At 33.7% G+C, this 18,000-nt stretch overlaps 2 pseudogenes; both read right to left on the reverse strand.

The window, feature by feature from the left end:
• Positions 1-6,156: 6,156 nt before the first annotated feature.
• On the reverse strand, positions 6,157-7,356 carry LOC149577257 (syntaxin-124 pseudogene; annotated as a pseudogene).
• A 3,263-nt stretch (positions 7,357-10,619) lies between these two features.
• On the reverse strand, positions 10,620-18,000 carry LOC149577258 (ARM REPEAT PROTEIN INTERACTING WITH ABF2 pseudogene; annotated as a pseudogene).

The following is an 18,000-nucleotide window of genomic DNA, read 5'->3' on the forward strand; positions in this document are numbered from 1 at the left end:
TCCCAATTCTACCCAATGATGATTATTCTCTCATGGAATGTAAGGGGGTTGAATAGTATCCCTAGACAAAAGGCTATTCATAACTTGGTGGTTGATCATAGTCCTGATGTTTTTTGTATCCAAGAGACTAAGCTCTCTGTGGAGTCTATGGTCCAACATGCCTCTAGTATTTGGTCTCGTGGCCAATGCCAGTGTGCTGGGGCAACAGGTAGTGCTGGTGGTTTAGCTATATTTTGGGATCCTCAAAAAATTTCTCCTCTTGGCTGGATGTCTTGTCGCTCAGCTCTCTCTATGGTAGCTTCTGCTCTAGACTCAGGAGAGGTAATCATGGTTACTAATGTGTATGCACCTATTGATCTTGTGGGAAAGGAGGAACTTTGGGAACATATTCAATATGTTAGAAATTGTCATCCTTATCATCCTTGGGTGTTAGCAGGGGACTTCAATTCATTTTTAAGTCTGGAGGAGAAGCATGGTGGTTTGGCTAGATTGGGGCCTTCTTTTGCTCTTCTTCGGCAACACATATCTCTTTTACATCTCTCTGATGTTAAGCCTTCTAACGGTCTCTATACCTGGAATAATCGCAGGACTGGTGTTGCTGCTACCTCAGAACGTCTGGATAGATTTCTTGTTTCTTGCTTCTGGGTTAGTGGCACCCTTACTATCTCTTCATAAATCCTTGATTGGAGGGGTTTAGATCATTGGCCAATCAAATTTTTTGCTATAGGGGCTTATGTTCTGAAGCATCCTCCTTTTAAGTTCCAGTTGATGTGGCTTCGTGACTCCTCTCTTCATGATTTTTTTTTTGTTGGTGGAAAGATGGTGCTCCTGCATATGGTACTGCAATGTTCTCATTTTCTAAAAGGCTTCAATATGTTAAAAGGCAGCTCAAGATATGGAATAGGGAATGCTTTGGGAACCTTCACTTTATGAAGAGGCTTGCTCAAGAAGATCTTGATGTCATCACAAGGGAGATTAGAGATTGAGGTTTCTCAGAGGATCTTGGCAAGGCTGAATCCCTTGCTTCTAGAGCTCTAGAAGAATGGGAACTTCGAGAGGAAATTTTTTGGAAGCAAAAGGCTAAAGTTGATTGGCTCCAGGAAGGTGATTGAAACACTGGCTTTTCCATAAAACAGTGCAATCTCACCAGAATCAGAGCACTATCTCTTCGTTGGTTAATTCTCAAGGTATCCAACTAAATTCCTTGCCAGCTTTGTTCTAGGAGGCTATTTGGTACTTCTCTACCCTCTTCTCCGAGGACTCTCCTCCTGCTAATAATGAAGAAAATATTATTTTTTCATGTATTCCTTCCCTTATCACTCAGGAAATGAATGATTATCTCATGCGTCCTATCTCTTTGGAAGAGCTGGAGGAGGTGGTCTTTGGCATGCCTAAGGGGAAGGCTCCTGGTCTTGATGGCTTTCCAGTTGAATTCTTTCAAGAATTTTGGGACATCATTAATCATGATTTCTTGGAGGTGGTTAAAGAATCCTATGCTAGCAAGTAGATGCTTCGAGCTTTGAACTCTACATTCTTGACTCTTATTCCTAAGAGAGAGGGTGCTAATCAATTGGAGTTTTTTAGACCAATTGCCTTATGTAATGTGGTTTACAAAGTTATTACTAAGTTGATTGCTGAGAGACTGAAAAGGTGGCTTCCCATTATTATCTCAGAAGAACAAGGTGGTTTTGTTGCTGGCAGACAAATTTTGGATGGGGTGGTTATTGCTACTGAGGCTATTCACTCTATGGCTACTTCAAGGGAGAGAGCCATGTTTGTTAAGTTGGATATGGCTAAGGCCTACGATAGAGTTAAATGGAGCTTCCTAAGGAGTATTCTTCTTTCTTTTGGATTTAGCTTTGATTGGGTAAGTTGGATTATGAGTTGTGTTACTTCTGCCTCTTTTTTTGTTCTTATTAATGGTCAACCTTCTCAACTATTTGGTGCTTCTAGAGGCCTCTACCAGGGTGACCCTCTCTCCCCATATCTATTCATCATCATGGCTGAAGGCTTGGGCAGATTCATTAAGCATCAGGTGTCCCAAAATTCTATTCAAGGCTGGCGGTGGGGTAATGGCTTACCTTCTCTTTCCCATCTTCAATTTTTTGATGATTCTGTTCTTTCCGATCTTGCTAGGATCAAGGAAGCTGAAGCCTTTCGACATGCTTTGGACATTTATTTGGCAGCTTCAGGCTAGAAAGTTAATGAGCACAAATCTTTCATTTACTTTTTTAACACTCCTGATTCTATTCAGCACAGGATTGTTGGTATCCTACGGTTTCAGATAGGATCACTTCCTTTGACTTATCTTGGCATTCCTATTTCTGTTTCCAGGCAGCCACGTCTCTTCTGGAAAAAATTTATTACTAAGCTTCAGGATAAGGTAAATCATTGGACTCATAGATGGCTTTCTACTGCTGCCTGGGTTACTCTTCTTCAAGTTGTTATCCAAGCTCTTCCTACTTATAGAAGCATGGTTCACGCTGCACCTATTTACTTTCTCAAGGAGTTTGATGCTCTTTCTAAACAACTCCTTTGGAGTGGTAATTTGCATAGTACTAAATGGAGCTTGGTTAATTGGGAAACTATTTGTAGGCCTAAAAAGGAGGGTGGTCTTGGTCTTCGATCTGCTCTATTGAGTAGTCAAGCTTTGGCTGCTAAACTTTATTGGCGATGGTGCTCTAGACAACATCAACTTTGGGCTCATATTATCACTCATAAATATTTTCATGGTGCTGATCCTTGCTCTATTTTTGCACTTCCTCTTGAAGGTCGTGGCTCAATGGTTTGGCATACTTTGAAGACAGGTGTGATGTTGGTGAAGAGGGGTCTATTCTGGATATGTAAAGGAGGTTCTCAGGCTTTGTTTTGGTCTGATGCTTGGGATGGATTCCCTTCCATTTTATCCATATACCCTCATCTTCGGCCTCTTTGTGACTCTTTTCTTGCCACTGGATGGGATAAAGTGGCTCATTACAAGACTCCTTATCAATTGGGACCTGTTGTTGGTTACAGATGGAAGCATTCTTCTAATTGGCCTCCTGGAGGTACAGACATGGATCGTCAAGAGCTTTCTCAAATTTTTGCCTCTAGAGAGTGTTCTCCTTTGCTTGGTCCAAATGTTTTGGCTTGGGGCAGTACCTTGTCTAGTAAATATCATGTCTCTGCTGGGTATCAGGAGATAACTAGACAATTAATTGTGGATGCTGAGGTCCCTTGTTGGAAGCAAGTTTGGAATAAAGTTTCTTGGTCCAAGTGCAATTTTTTCATGTGGCTAGTGGCTCACAACCATTGTCTTACCTGGGATAATCTTTGTAAACATGGATTTCAGGGCCCCTCTTATTGTGTTTTGTGTGGTAATGGAGAGGAGTCTGTCTCCCATCTATTCTTCCATTGCTCCTATTCTACTTAGATATGGCACCTTTGGTGGAGCACTTGGGGTTGCTCTTGTCGGCATGCTTCCTCTTTGCCTGAGTTCTAGGCCCGCTTGGGTAGTGCTCCCTCCAAGTCTTCTTTTCTCCATGCTGCTTGGATTGTTGGTCCATCTTTCATGCTTTGGCATATCTGGTTGGAGAGGAATCATCGCATATTCCAAGATGTTCGGCTTGGTGTTTTACATCTTTGGTGGAAAATATCACATTCTCTTCAAGAAACTATTCTTGTGAAGTGTGAGCTTGATGGGGCTATGGATCTGGTTGATCTTGCTCTCTGTAATCACCTCAATTTTCATTTGCAAGATGGGGCTGCAGCTCATAGGTTTCATTCTATGTCCAGGAAGCTTCACCATCAGAGGAAGGGTCGGGTTAATCGGGATGGGCAATGGACTCCTCCTCCCTGTGGACTTCTAAAAATTAACACTGATGGTTCTTCTCGTGGGAATCCTGGTCTAGTTGGTATTGGCGGAGTGGCTCATTGTAGTTCTAGGGATGTTAAATTTTTCTTCTCAATTCATAAGGGTGATTATACTAACAATCTCACGGAAGCTCAGGCTATTTTATATGTTGTGGAACAGTGTTTCTTGTGGGGATGGAGTAAGATTATCTGTGAGTTTGATTCCCAAGTGGTGGTGAACATGCTTTCTTCGCAAGAGCTTGAGGATGTTAGTTGGTAGCTGGCCACTGTTGTTAAGCAGATTCTTTTCTTCTCTTCCTCTTTTTAGTTCATTAGGTTCACGTATATTCCTCGTGAATGGAATAGAACTGCTGATTGTTTAGCCAAATGGGCTTCTAGTCATGATCTGGGTTGGAATATTAGGGATAGGAGGCAACTGTCCTTTGAGATGGTGTAAGAATTTGATGATCTTGTTGCTCCGGATCGAGCTCCTTGTTGAGCTCTCCTTGTTGTATTCCTTTCTGTCTTAATAAATTTTTACCCCTCTTTTTGCAATAGATTGAAACTCAAAATTAAAATTTGAAGTATTAATTTAAAGTTTATCCTAATTGATTAAATTGTATAAAATATTTTATTTCATTAATTAAATAATTAATAATTATAATGAAGGTAGATGGAATGGTAATACATCCAACAAGATTCCCATTTATATTCTCATTTTGATTAAATTTAAATTATAAATCAATAACAAAAATTACAAATCAATTACCATGGAATTTTTAATTTAATTAATAAATTATAAATAGTTCTTTTATTAGCATTTAGTCTGCTTGATAAGCATTAAAAAAATAAAAACATTGAGTGCAATTAAATTTTTTTTTTTTTTTAAAAACTCTCCTACATAAAACCAAAAATGCCTAAAACCTATAGTTTTCAACACCACCAAGTAGTAAAAAATGCATAAAACCTATAGTTTTTAGTTCTCGCTAAGAAATTACCATAACATCAAAAAAAATCATCTCGCCAAGCATCAACATAGGGCAAGAGCACTCATCATTTTGCACTTCATTCATGTTGGTTTGATCAACATTTTTGGAATGATCAAATGCCAAACTAGGTACATTCAATCTTAGTAAATAGCTATTAGTTATAACCCTAACTGATATAATGTTGAATAAAAATTGATGAACTTGTCCAAACATATGTAGAGGGGAAATCCACTATTGAGTACCCTTGAGTTGAACTCCAGTGTTGGTTGACTCTTCTCTACATTAGATGTATTTCATGATAATTAGATGAATTGTGTGATAGTTATTTTATGCAGATCACATTCAAATTATTACTATTTTTTAAAAGTAAATCATGTTACCAGGAAGTGATTCATTATCACATATTTAAGGTAATCTTTTTATATTATTACATCCACATATTATCCCCATATCCTGTTTGTATATCATTACCAAGAAGTGATTTCCAACATTATATTCATTACATGTTGTAAACCACAACATTAAGAATATGCAAAAGTAATTGCATCAATAAATTTTGAAAAAAAAAGGATATTGGTTGAAATGTGACGTAATTCACAATGAACAACCACAAGATTAAGAAATTTGTAAAAATCAACTAGAAGTGTTTTGTTGAGCATCTAGAAAAAGAATTGTATGCTCTTTTAAGTGTTCATGCTATAGAGAGCATTACATAAGAAGGGGGGAAAATCCTATTTAATGTTCGTACATTGCTACACCAAAGAATCATATGCCAAAATTTAATACCCATAATTACTAATTCTTGTGATAGATCCATAAAAAGATTTTTTTTCCATTTTCAATGTCTTCGTTCTCTAGGAAGCTATACATAAGTAGGGGAAAAAATGCCAATTTAATGTTTCTACATGACTATACCAAAGACTTGTATGCCCATAATAAATGCATATATTGTCATAAATCTTAAAAAAAGAATTGTTTTCCCTTTTCAATGTCTTTGTGCTCTAGAGAGATTTAATACACTAAAAAAACCAAGCAATATTACAGTCGATGAATTGCAATACTAAAGAGCTCAAGTGAAACTCTATACTCTTTTCTCACTTCCAACAATGATAGAAAATCCTATATTCTTAGCATCTTATTCAAGGCCAAATCACCATGTTGTTGTGTGTTCACTACAAAATTAAAAGTTGGCAATGTATTTTGAAGGCCCAAAACACATATATCATTATCACATCAATATCAGTACTCGAAAAAATTCAGCATCACTAAATTTTTGCCTTGCACTAATTTCAAAATGCCCCTTTGTCTTCAAAAAATCTACATCTATGTCATAATTTTATGATTTATGGAAGTTGTTTGCAATGGGAACAACTATGATTAGAATCAAAGTCAAGAGCAGAATCACACCTATGCACATACATTACTTGGAACTTCTTTGGTATTTCTTTACTTCTCTGAGTTGCTTGGTACCATGACCAACATACTAAGTAGCATAAAAGATACTATGCTCAATGTCATTAAGATGCTCTTCTTGTGCCTCAACAAGCACAACCATATCAAGAAAGACCTAGTGTATCTCAATCAAACTTTTTTCAATCACTTTGGCAGCATCATGTCTTTCTTATATTTCATTAATGGTATCTAGAATCTAGCCTCTGCCCTACTCCATAATGGCCTTTTATAGGAAATTTTCACTTTCTCATATGGAAATTATTTTTTCTATTACCTCCTCATTTTCTTTTTCACCTATGATGGTGAAGTATCTTCTCTCTATGATCTCCTGATACTCCCCAACAACATGCTCCCTTAGGCTCTAGAATTCTTTGATCAAGTCTTTAAGCTTTTTTGGCAAACCATTAGTAAAAGATATTTTGGTTCTATCAATAGGTGTTCCTTCTTTGAACCTTGATAGTTTTCTATTAGTGGCATTTCCTTTTTCAAGCCCTTCAAGCTTGACCTTAATAGCTTTAGTTTGTTTTATGACTATGACAATATCACCATCCATATGATCCCTCAAAGATTTCATTTGTTAGGATTTTTGAATTTATTTTATCTCATTTTTGGCCTTTTGAAGTTTCTTAAGAAGTTCCTTAATAGTTTCCATGCTATCTTTTATATCAACAACTTCATCAAAAAAGTGGCCAAGGTTCTGTTCACTTCTAAATTAGTCATCTCTAGGTCTAGATCAACCTTAAGGTCCTTCAAGGCCTCCCATTTTAGGTCAAGCTAGTTGGTTAAGTGACCTTGTGAGATCGCTCATATTTTTGAGTTTTTATGGAAGAATTTAGTCAAAAATAAATAGAGTTTGAATGCATAAGAAAATGCAAAAAATAACAAGTTGTTCACTAATGTACATTGAAACTCCTCCTTGATTGTAGTGGTTGTTTGTAAGATATTCACTGATCATGTATCCAAATTTTTTGCTTCTTCCCCCCCTTCTACCCCCCAACAACAATGATATCTATGCAAGGTCCTTCAAGGCCTCCCATTTAAGGTCGATATAGTTGGTAAATGAACTTGTGAGAAAATCATTCATCACATACAATCACTAAGTTTGAAAAAAATTTACATAGGGAACCTTTTCTCGTTCCATACACTTTTAGGGAATATAAAATCATGCAATACTAGTTCATTTAAAATTCACAACATATTTAATGACTTAAAACAATTTAATGTTACCACTATTATTGCTACCTTCTCTTGATAGTCTACAACATACTTAGGACAATCATCTTTTTCACTCTTTCCTTTGATCATATGGATTAATTAGAAATTTATGATGGTATCCTCATGTTCCCCACACACTTCCATGCCCATGGAACACTTATTAATTATTTTATATGGCCTATATATGCTCACTTCTCAAATCTATTGCTTCTTCCTTGACTAAGACAACAAACTTCCAATTTCTCTTGTTACATCAACATGAGAATCTCATCATGGATCCCTGAAACCATTGGAAACATTGAAAATAAAATTTCTAGTAACATTTACATCCATTGGATGGTTTATTCCATGTCAAAGAAATAAGCTCTACATTACTTTACATTTGTTGTTTACCCTAGATGATTGTAGACTAGTTTTATTAAAATTTGAATAACTTCCAAAATATTGATTTAAATTTGATGATTCCAATGCCAAAAGAAAGTAGGCTCAAATATATTTATAAAAAATATAAACTTGGAGGCATTAAAATAATTTTTAAATGAGTAAAATTCTCACTAACAGCAAAATAACAGTTAGATATGTGAGTTAGTAATGTGAATCTAATGATTTACATTCAAAGCCTTCAAAATTGGTTTATTATTGTTCTTCTCCATGCATTCCCTCATTAAAGGAATCAAATACATTATATTTAAAGACTATCCAACCCCAAATACTCATAACTAACTTGAAACTAACCCTTATCACTTATTATTCTAATGAAATGTTGTTGGGATGACAAGTAAGTTGTCAACTTCAACAACTTATTGCTTACTAACTCTAAGAGGCTATCCCATTACATCCCATAGGCCTTATTAATGGCCTCACAACATATATTATTACCTTAAACCAAACATGACCTTCAAATCCATTAAACCCTTACATAATGACCCTTCTAGGGCCTATTGTCTTACATTGGCAATATTGAACATATTAACTTATTTTGACTCAAAGTACATCAAGTTGGCTCTAATGGCCACAAATACATGGGTTTAGGACCTTATAGGTCATTTTAGTCTTCAAATTATTAATTTCATTGAAGTGACCCCCTTGGTGTTCCTCCAAGCTATAGTGCCCCTACACCACAAATGGTTTACTGAATTTTACGATCTTAAGGTATGATGGTAGATAGGATTAAGAGCATAACTACAATGCTACAACCAAACAATTAGTACATCTAGAGGATTATTTTACCATTAAGAGATCTTTTAATGCTTTTTATTCTTACATTAATGCTTTTCTATTATAAATTACACATTCTTTTCTTCTAAATTTTTTGTCTTTTTATATTAATGCTTTGCTATTGTAAATTACACATTATTTGTGATGTAATAGATCTTCTCTTCCTAGCTTGGTTGCAAAGTAAAAACTAACAAATGGCTTATCCTAAGCCTATAGGGTTTCTTCCTAACCCTATTTCCAAGAGTATTCTTCCAATTTATCCCCTTCTCCAAGATCCATCCACACCAAGTCACCTTTCAACTCCTATCAGCTACAAACCTTGTCATAGGGAATTTTTCCTTCACCTAGAAACATATGGTACAAATCTCAATGCAGCACCTAGGGCTATTGTCAAACCCCCATCAAGATTTTTCTAAGCTACATTCATCATCCCAAGACTCCATACACAAACCCACATCCTAGAACTCCATTATTGCCCAAATGGCCTAGTAGTTCAAGAGCCCCAATTAGGCCTCCTACTAGGGATTTTGGTATACCATTTGAAAACTTGTCAAACACACTGGCAAAAATTTCTAGGATTCAACTACCCTTTTTATCCTGCCAACATATTCATGTACTTTTAGGACCCCAAATTGTCTGTACAACACCTTTTCCCTTTTAAGGCTATAAAAGATGGTTTCCAAATTGTGTAGCAACTAGCTGAAGGGTTAGAGTTTTCATGGTAATAAACTTCTCCTTCTTAGCCTTTTCTTCCACATATCACACCACCTTCTATGGATCTTTCCACCCATGTGAAAAATAATGGCTCACCAATATGAAAATGCTTCAAACCAAGCACTTCCTAGTCCTGTTGTTCCCTAGCTGGGAACTTTTTGCTCACTTAGGGCATCATTGCAACTCCATCAAACCTGCATCTAAAAATCCTAAAATGAAATATTTAAAATTTCCTATGAACCTACTAACCATATTTACAAGGAAATCATAGGTTCCACTATTTGGAACAAAATATATGTACAAATCTCTACATGCTACTCTATTTAGAATAGAAGCCTAGCAGATTCAAGAAGATTTTCCAAAACAAAGTAAAACTCAAAACTAGGACTTCAAATTGAAAAAAAATTGGAAAATACATGAGTACATGACTAAAAATTTGACTACAAAGGAGTCATTGAGGGTTTGACTATATCTTAAACAATATAAATCCAAAAGCCCTATAACTATAGGATTTGGGAGAGACTTGGAGTACTTTGAATAGCATTTGGTTCAAAGTTAAAAGGGTTTATCACTAGTGACTAAATTGAAGCCCTAGTAGGAAAAATTAGGGATAACAATCATTTTATTTTATTTTATTTTAAAATATTATTGTTAACATTCTGATTTCTTTGTGTATAAAAGTGGAACATAGCATAAAAACATGTTGGAAGACTTCAGATCCCTAATAGAAAGAAAAAAAAAATTTAGTAACATATAGTGCACTAAACTAAAATTATGGTACCATCATTGAGAGAAACTCATAAAACTTGGTTTTATAAGTTCTTCAAATACATATGCTATAGGTCCCGATATAATGACAAATATTATCATCATCTAAAAGCATAATTAGCATCCCTAACTCTAGGATGTAGTGAATTTAGTGCACTAAATGATAGTTCACCATAAGGAAGAAGTTCAAATTGTAGTACACGTAGAAAATCCATGTTATTTCAAAGATGGTACTCAAAAAGGTAGTATTATTTTCTTTGGTTAGGTGGACAAAAAATAAAGTTTCATCAAAGACTAACTAAAAGTTCCTCCCTCGATTAAATTTCATGAAGCTACTGCAATCTTAGTCATGTCAAAGAAGTCTTTTGAATCTTTTCATTTGATGAGATGTCCAAGCCCTTAATTACTGAAATTAATCAGGATGTAAATCTACTATGGAACTTGAGGTTGTGGTTGTAATGTTTGAATTAAGTACTCATGTATACCTAGAAGTATGCATTCTACAAGAGAGGGATAGCCAAGCATCATACAAATATTTTCATGTTGCTCAAGAAAAACATAAATGCAAGTATGTCTTAGTGAAGTTGCATGATAGGCCTCAACAAGATCATAAAAATTTGTAAAATTTTCCACATTGAGGTCTTGTGCAATTGCACATTCACATAAAAGTTTAAGTGCTTCTAAGAGATACTGATCAATAGTCTAAAGAAGATCTGATGATATATTCTTCATGATATCAATTTTGCCTATGTAAATAGATCACATCATTATTCAAAAAAAACCCTATCTTATATTTGGTATTTCAATGTCCTTCCCACTTTCTTCATGTAGCCTCCATCAAACATGGTACAAAACATGTTTGATTATGCTAGTAGTACAATCCTATGAGCATAAAACTACCTACCCTTCACTAAAACACTAACATTTAGCAATGTGTTACTATTTATACATTTCTCCTCCAAGTAGACCTGAGGTATTGGAGGTTGAAGAGCAACATCTATTGCAGATTGTGCAATAGTTCTCTTTTCTAGAGTATGTAATGCAATAGCACCATCTTGTTTCTTTTTTGAGATTGTACATGGTGATAGAAGACCTAGAAGTACTTCCAAATCATTGTTGTTGACAAAATTCATCATGATCATTAGGAGAACACAAATGATAAAGGGCCAAGGCAATGTGTCTTTGAACATTTTTTTAGATACATGGAGCAGATAGAGAAAGTGCTTCAATATTCTTCCATGAAGTTTCTCGTCTAGCATTTTTAAGGTCTTTTCCATACAATCCTTTGAAGCCTTAACTATCAATTCTAATTCTAGAAAAAAAATTACTCCTCTCTCCTTTACAAGATAAAAATATTGTCCTCACTATCTGCCAACCCATATAGAGAAAAAGACATATTGTGTTGAAGAGATTCATTTCTAGAATCAAGCAGCATCATCAATGGAGTTAATCAACCATCATGAACAATGCCACCTTGGTTATGTGAATTCTATGCTAATCTACCCAAAGAAAAAGTTGTAGTGAACCACAACCTCAAATTATCAAGAAGATTACTATTTATAAGTGAACATAAAGTATCATATATATATTCCTATATTCTTGAAAAAGACAAGGTGCATTGTTTTATCCCTTCTAAGTATCCAATCCCCAAGGAATCCTTTTCTAATAAAGCTTTATTCTGATAAGTCTTCTCTGACACACACATAATCCATTAACAAATCTTTATTTTTTAAATATCTTTTGCTTTTCCTCATAGTACATACTATAGTTCTCCATAAATAAGTTCACATCACACTACATTCATGTTTCTTAAAAGTCACTACCATGTTCATGATAAAAATGGTATTAAAAACCCCTTATTTATCATTAATTTAGTTCACTTAAAATTTAAAGTAATTTTTCTCTTGCTATATAGTTGATTAACTGTAGTGAACTAGAAGAACTATGGATTAGAGGTAAATCGCCAAAATAAAATTTTTGATGTTCCTCTATGAAGCCAAATTTGAGTTGACTTGCACTCCCATTCTCACTAAAATTTCCATGAGCCGAGTATATATGCATTATTATAGATACAATCTTTTGTTGTTATACTAATCAAAAATTTGTTAAAAGTGAAGTGCTCTAGGACTAATTGATAATTTGATAAAATAGTAGTCTTGAGTTTAGATCTTTATGCTATAGCTTCATACTGATAGCTACTTCTATCCCTATTTGTAAAATTTGGAGATCATGAATACAAGCATTGGAACTTGATGATTCACTTTTCTACCCCATGATAATAGATAATGGTGTTTTTCATGTGACCTTGTCAATTCATAACTCTGGTCAAAAGCATTAACACCTAATTATAATCACTATTTTTATAAAATTTTAGAAATTGTTAATGTTTTTCAGCTATATCTATTCTTTTCTAACATTTCAAGATGTTTTTCTCCTTGCAATGATAGAATAAGTTCAATATTTAGTAGAACAATATTAAGTATCATTGTCTTTTCTTTGAGTTGTGCTCAAATACTTATTTATTAGTCTAATATAATCTTTGCAAATAAATGGGTTTTCTTTTGGTATTCTAAAATATTTTTCTTGTTAATACTCATTGGCTATTAATGGAATGTGCAATCTACTTGTTCCAAATAGACTTTGAGTTGTAAAGATATTGACCCTATAAGAAAAATAGTTATTAGTCTAAAATAATTAATAGATGAAATAGAATATTTGGATTTGATAGGTTATAAAAGGAAAATTTGAGTTGAAGATATCTCCTATCATAATGTCATTAGTAATTTCAATCAACATCCTTTATACCCTCAAAGTTGGATAGGCATCTAGGTGAAATTTAGAAAGCACACTTATTGCAGAGACCATCATACCCATTCAATGAGCATCATGAAGCATCTTTTGTATGATATCCTGCAAAGATTTCAAAACAAATTCCACTTCAAATTAGATTAAAATTTAACTGTAACAAAAAATAAATATTGATATAAATATTACCATAGTTTACTTGGAAAAATTCAAATACAAAAATCATGATGACTAGAAGTTAGAAAAATTGTTTAATTAGAGCATTATAGAAAATATTAAGCAATATGCAAGTAGGACAAATGAATTTGACTACTAATTTTTTTTCACTTAAATGGATTGAAAAGCATATCTAGATACAAAGGAATGAAAATGGATTTAGTAGAAATATAGACTGGAGAGAGAATGGGTGTTACCAAAGTCCATCAGGTAGCACTAATTGTTGAGAAATAGCAATTTCCCAATCAATTAGTTGAGTAATAGATGGTATATTTTCATACACTTCAAACCAAAAATAAATGACAAGGTCTTATAAAACCTCAAGCAAAGAGCACAAACTATTCAATGCAGCAATGTAGAGAGAGAGAGGGGGGGTTGGGGAGGAGGGGTGGGGGTTGGGGGTTGGGGAAGGTGAGGTGTGTAAGCCACATTTTTTATGCTCTTGTCAGCTAACTCTTTAATTGGATAACCTCTTTATCACAATATACCTTCATCTCCATTTGTGTATAGATGAAAAAACAAGAGTAGTATTAAAATATCTTGGATCATATAGCTTTAGTCCCTTATCATCTTCACCTATAGTTAACTACATAGCAAACATCCTGCTCCTCAATAGTTGATTTTTTAAATATAAAAATATATTAATTCCAATAAAAATTACTTTGGGACTATTTTTTAACCTTTAAAAAAGGACATGCTAATGCAAGACATTATAATCTTTGAGATAAAATTGAGTGCACATGTTGATCTAGAGACAAACTTCAAAAGTTCAACCAACACAAGTCAACCATCACAAACTTCACTAGTTGTGTTCATTCTATCCTTAAGGATTAGAAATGCAAGATCTAACCAAAGTTAAACAAGAAAAAGCCTTGTGAAGATCTAAAATTAATATGGATAACATCACTAATATACGCTTATGTTTCTCAAGGGTTGGAGCACTTTATTTACTGCCATTGTGAAACTATTAATCCAAGAGTCATTTGCTTGAACAATTTGAAATGGATTAAGACACACCCTACAAGGAAAAGGAAATCATATTAAGATTTCTTATATGTGACCTTGTCAGTTCATAACTTTGGTCAAAAGAATTAACACCTAATTATAATCATTATTTTTCATAGTAACATAGAGACGTGTTCCCCCCTCTTTTCCCCATGTCCTAGAGACTTGGATGCACTAGGGACTTGGGGACTTTGTCCCCTCATCCCTAGCAGTGCCACTAGATTCTGTCACCTCCACCAAGGATGGGGGATGTCTTGGTGTTGACTATTTTCTAATTTGAATATTTATGCTCAATGTTTGATGTTCCAATTTTATCCAATGTTCAAGTATTTCCTCTTTTACATCTTTATATCTTATAATACAATACATTTTTTCATAACTAGCATTTAAAGTACCATGTGTATATATATATATATATACACCCCCTCCTATCCCCTGCCACCATCCTCCCATCATCCCCAAATTAAGGCCCCTCTATCCCACTATCTCAAAAACTTTTCCCCCCATTTTGTCATTCCCCCCATCCCCCAAGGTGGTGTAACTATGCTATTTTAAACCAATTTTAGAAGTTGTCAATGCTTTTAGCTATATCTATTCTTTGCTGACATTTCAAAATGTTTTTCTCTTTGCAATGATAGAATAAGTTCAATTTTTAGTAGAACAATATTAAGTATCATTTTTTCCTTTAAGTTGTGCTCAAATAACTATTCATTCTTCTGATATAATCTTTGCAAATAATGGGTTTTATTTTGGTATTCTAAAATATCTTTCTTGTTACTATTCATTGGATATTAATGGGATGTGCTTTTATATTTTTTTAGAATAGTCCCACAAGACATCTTTTAGCCAATGAAATATATCCATCAACATATGTATTTTCATTAATCTATCATTTGGAGGTGAACTTTTGTAGAAATTAGAAGTGAAACTCAATTGATCATAGCTCAAAGACAAGAGGTTATTTTTGGCATGTCTTTTCATTGATGTTGTGCTTCCAACATTAATGTGGATGATTTTTTTATGGTAAGATAATTTTTGTTCAAATTTTCTTGTAGATTTTAACTTCAAGATAAACTAAAATTTCACTAAAATACAAATAGATCAAGGTCTTAATTTGAGTGTGTTGGTCAAGAGATACTAAGTTGAACCATGCAACTAGAAACCAACACTATCTAGAAGAGATGTGTAGTAGGTGTATGGTGGTTGGGGTTTTTAAATTTACAAGTTCACTCGAGAGCATTTACATTGAAATGGTAGAATTAACTCCACACAAGGAAGTATCATGCCTCTACATTCCTGAGCCCATACTGATGCATGCCAACTACTGTGTAAAACATCAATAAGGCTAAGTAGATATCATCTGTGACAAGTCTAGTTAGTTTTTGTCAAATACATTTGTTTTTGTCAGTAAATCTAAACTGTGAAAGCTTATGGAACATTTGAATTTGCAACTTAACAAAGATAGCTTTCTTGCACTATTCAACATTAATAGTTTAGATTATGCAGTAACTATATAATTTTACATGGATGTGTGAATGAGTTTTGTGATAAATCTAAATAAAAACATATTTCAGATTAGTCATTTTAACTAGTACAGTAAACTCTTGTAGAGATGAACTTTCAATGACTTGTTAAGGATTTTTATTTTCCATTCTTTGATGGAAATCCACTTGTTAGGGATGAACTTGCAATAATCTTATTAGTTATCACTCTATTGTTAGGAACAACAAGTAGCTAAAACTAATTTTTGTTGCATATTTAAAACCACCTTGAAAATCCATGTGTATGCTCTTCTCTACTATTTTTTTCTTGTCTTCTTCCTCTAAAAAACATTCCTCTCCCTCTTGAAGAATTCATTTTGTCTCCTAGATAGATTCCCTTCTACTTTAAAACAAATTGATAGGTGTCTTCCACTGACCTCAATCTCATCACACCAAATTCATCTTGAATAGAAATTGTGATTGGTTAGAGATGTTGATGGCTCTAAAAATCTCCATCAATGTTTACAACTAATTAGAGGGTTGTTGGAATTATTTTAACTTTACCTAAAATCATTGTTCCATTAGAAGCTTAAACATTATGCTCCAAAATCTCAAAAATATATAGTCTTCATAAGTCTACAATTATAGAAATAAAGAAATTGGACAAAATTCTAGAACTCATAGAACTAGATTATCTTCTAATATATTTTTCAATTCTCAAACTAGTTTATACACCAACTTCAAATAATTCCTTGATAATGGTGTCTGAGAGATTATTCTTTCCCTTTTACATTTTTATGGTTTTATTGAAAAATGTCATTCCACACTTTAAATTGTTAAAAAAATATGTAACACACATGATATGCCCTAAAATATCTCCAAATAACTCCTTAATCATATTTTCCTAGAGATGAAAATTCTTTCTATCCTATTTTGTTTCCTTGATTTTATTAAAAATTGTTCCATGCTTTAAATTGTGCAAAAAATTTAAACACGCATAATGGCCACATTTGGTTCATTGTTCTCTTCTTAGTGAATTACACTAAAAGGATGGATGATGACTTGAAACTGCTACAAAAATTGTTATTTTCCTTATAGGTGCTTAGGTTTTAAAAAAAAAACCTTCAATTTTCCTATCAAATATGGTCCATCGATCAATATAACAAATATAATTTATCATTTTATTTCTAAAATTAGGAACACAATTTTCCAAAATTAGAATTGCATATTTTATGTAAAAATATTATAGAGACATTGAGTTGGATTGACCACTTGGTAAATTCTAATACATCAGAGTTTTCAATTTTCAAATTCTAGCTATCTTTGAAAATTCTAAAGAAATAACAAAAAGGGAGTTTCAATAGAAACTCTCATAGCTATTGAGTACACCTTATAAAACTACTAGAAGTGCACAAAAAGGTACCAGTCTGATTGGTAATTTGGTTCTTCACATGCAAGACCAAAGCCCACCTTACCTTAGTTCTACAAAGGCAAACCAAAGCCTCTAATGCCTAGCTTCTCCATAGAAAGAAAAGGCTTAGTGAGAAAGAAGCATCCATTCATCTTGGGATAAGAAACACATAGCCTCCATTTATATTATGGAGTTGTTGTAAGTCCACATATTAAATATTAATAAATGTGTGTAGGTGCAATAAAAATAATCACTCTTTACATCTATGTTTCAATAGATATGCTTGAGGAGCATCCTGGGGAATGCAAATAGTAGCATACATCATATTAATTATGAATATTCATATCCACAATAATGTTGTTTAACATTATATACAACCCATCATGTTTGGATCACACTCCCATCTTCCATGCTGCAACTATCAACAACAATCTATATAATTTTTTGTCAGACTAGGAACTAGCCAAAAACTATAAACTTGTGAATTCAAGGATATTCATGGATTTCACATAATGTGTTCCATTTGACTTCAAGTACACAACCTTTATGTGAATATTTGGTGAACTTTTAAACTTATCACTCTTGCCTAAAAGGTTGCAAATACATGAACCTCACTATCAAGCTTCCTCCCAATATTCTTCGGGGGCTTCCCTAACTATTTATCCAATTAAAAAAACATTTTGATGGAATGATCTAGGAATCTTAAGAAGTGAAGTTCTTTCTATAATATATTCCATAATGGATAACATTCTTGCATTGATAAATACAAATTTATCTTCTAGTTGTAGCTATAAACTCCACGGTTGGAAAAAATTCTTGACATTGATAAATTTAAGTTATCTTCTAGTTGTAGTTGTAAACACCAAAGAAGTTTCTATCACCTCTTCCCTCTCAT

This window comes from Cupressus sempervirens, chromosome 1, assembly GCF_028749045.1.
Source record: "Cupressus sempervirens isolate cs-2001-9-10 chromosome 1, ASM2874904v1, whole genome shotgun sequence".
Classification (NCBI taxonomy): Eukaryota; Viridiplantae; Streptophyta; class Pinopsida; order Cupressales; family Cupressaceae; genus Cupressus; species Cupressus sempervirens.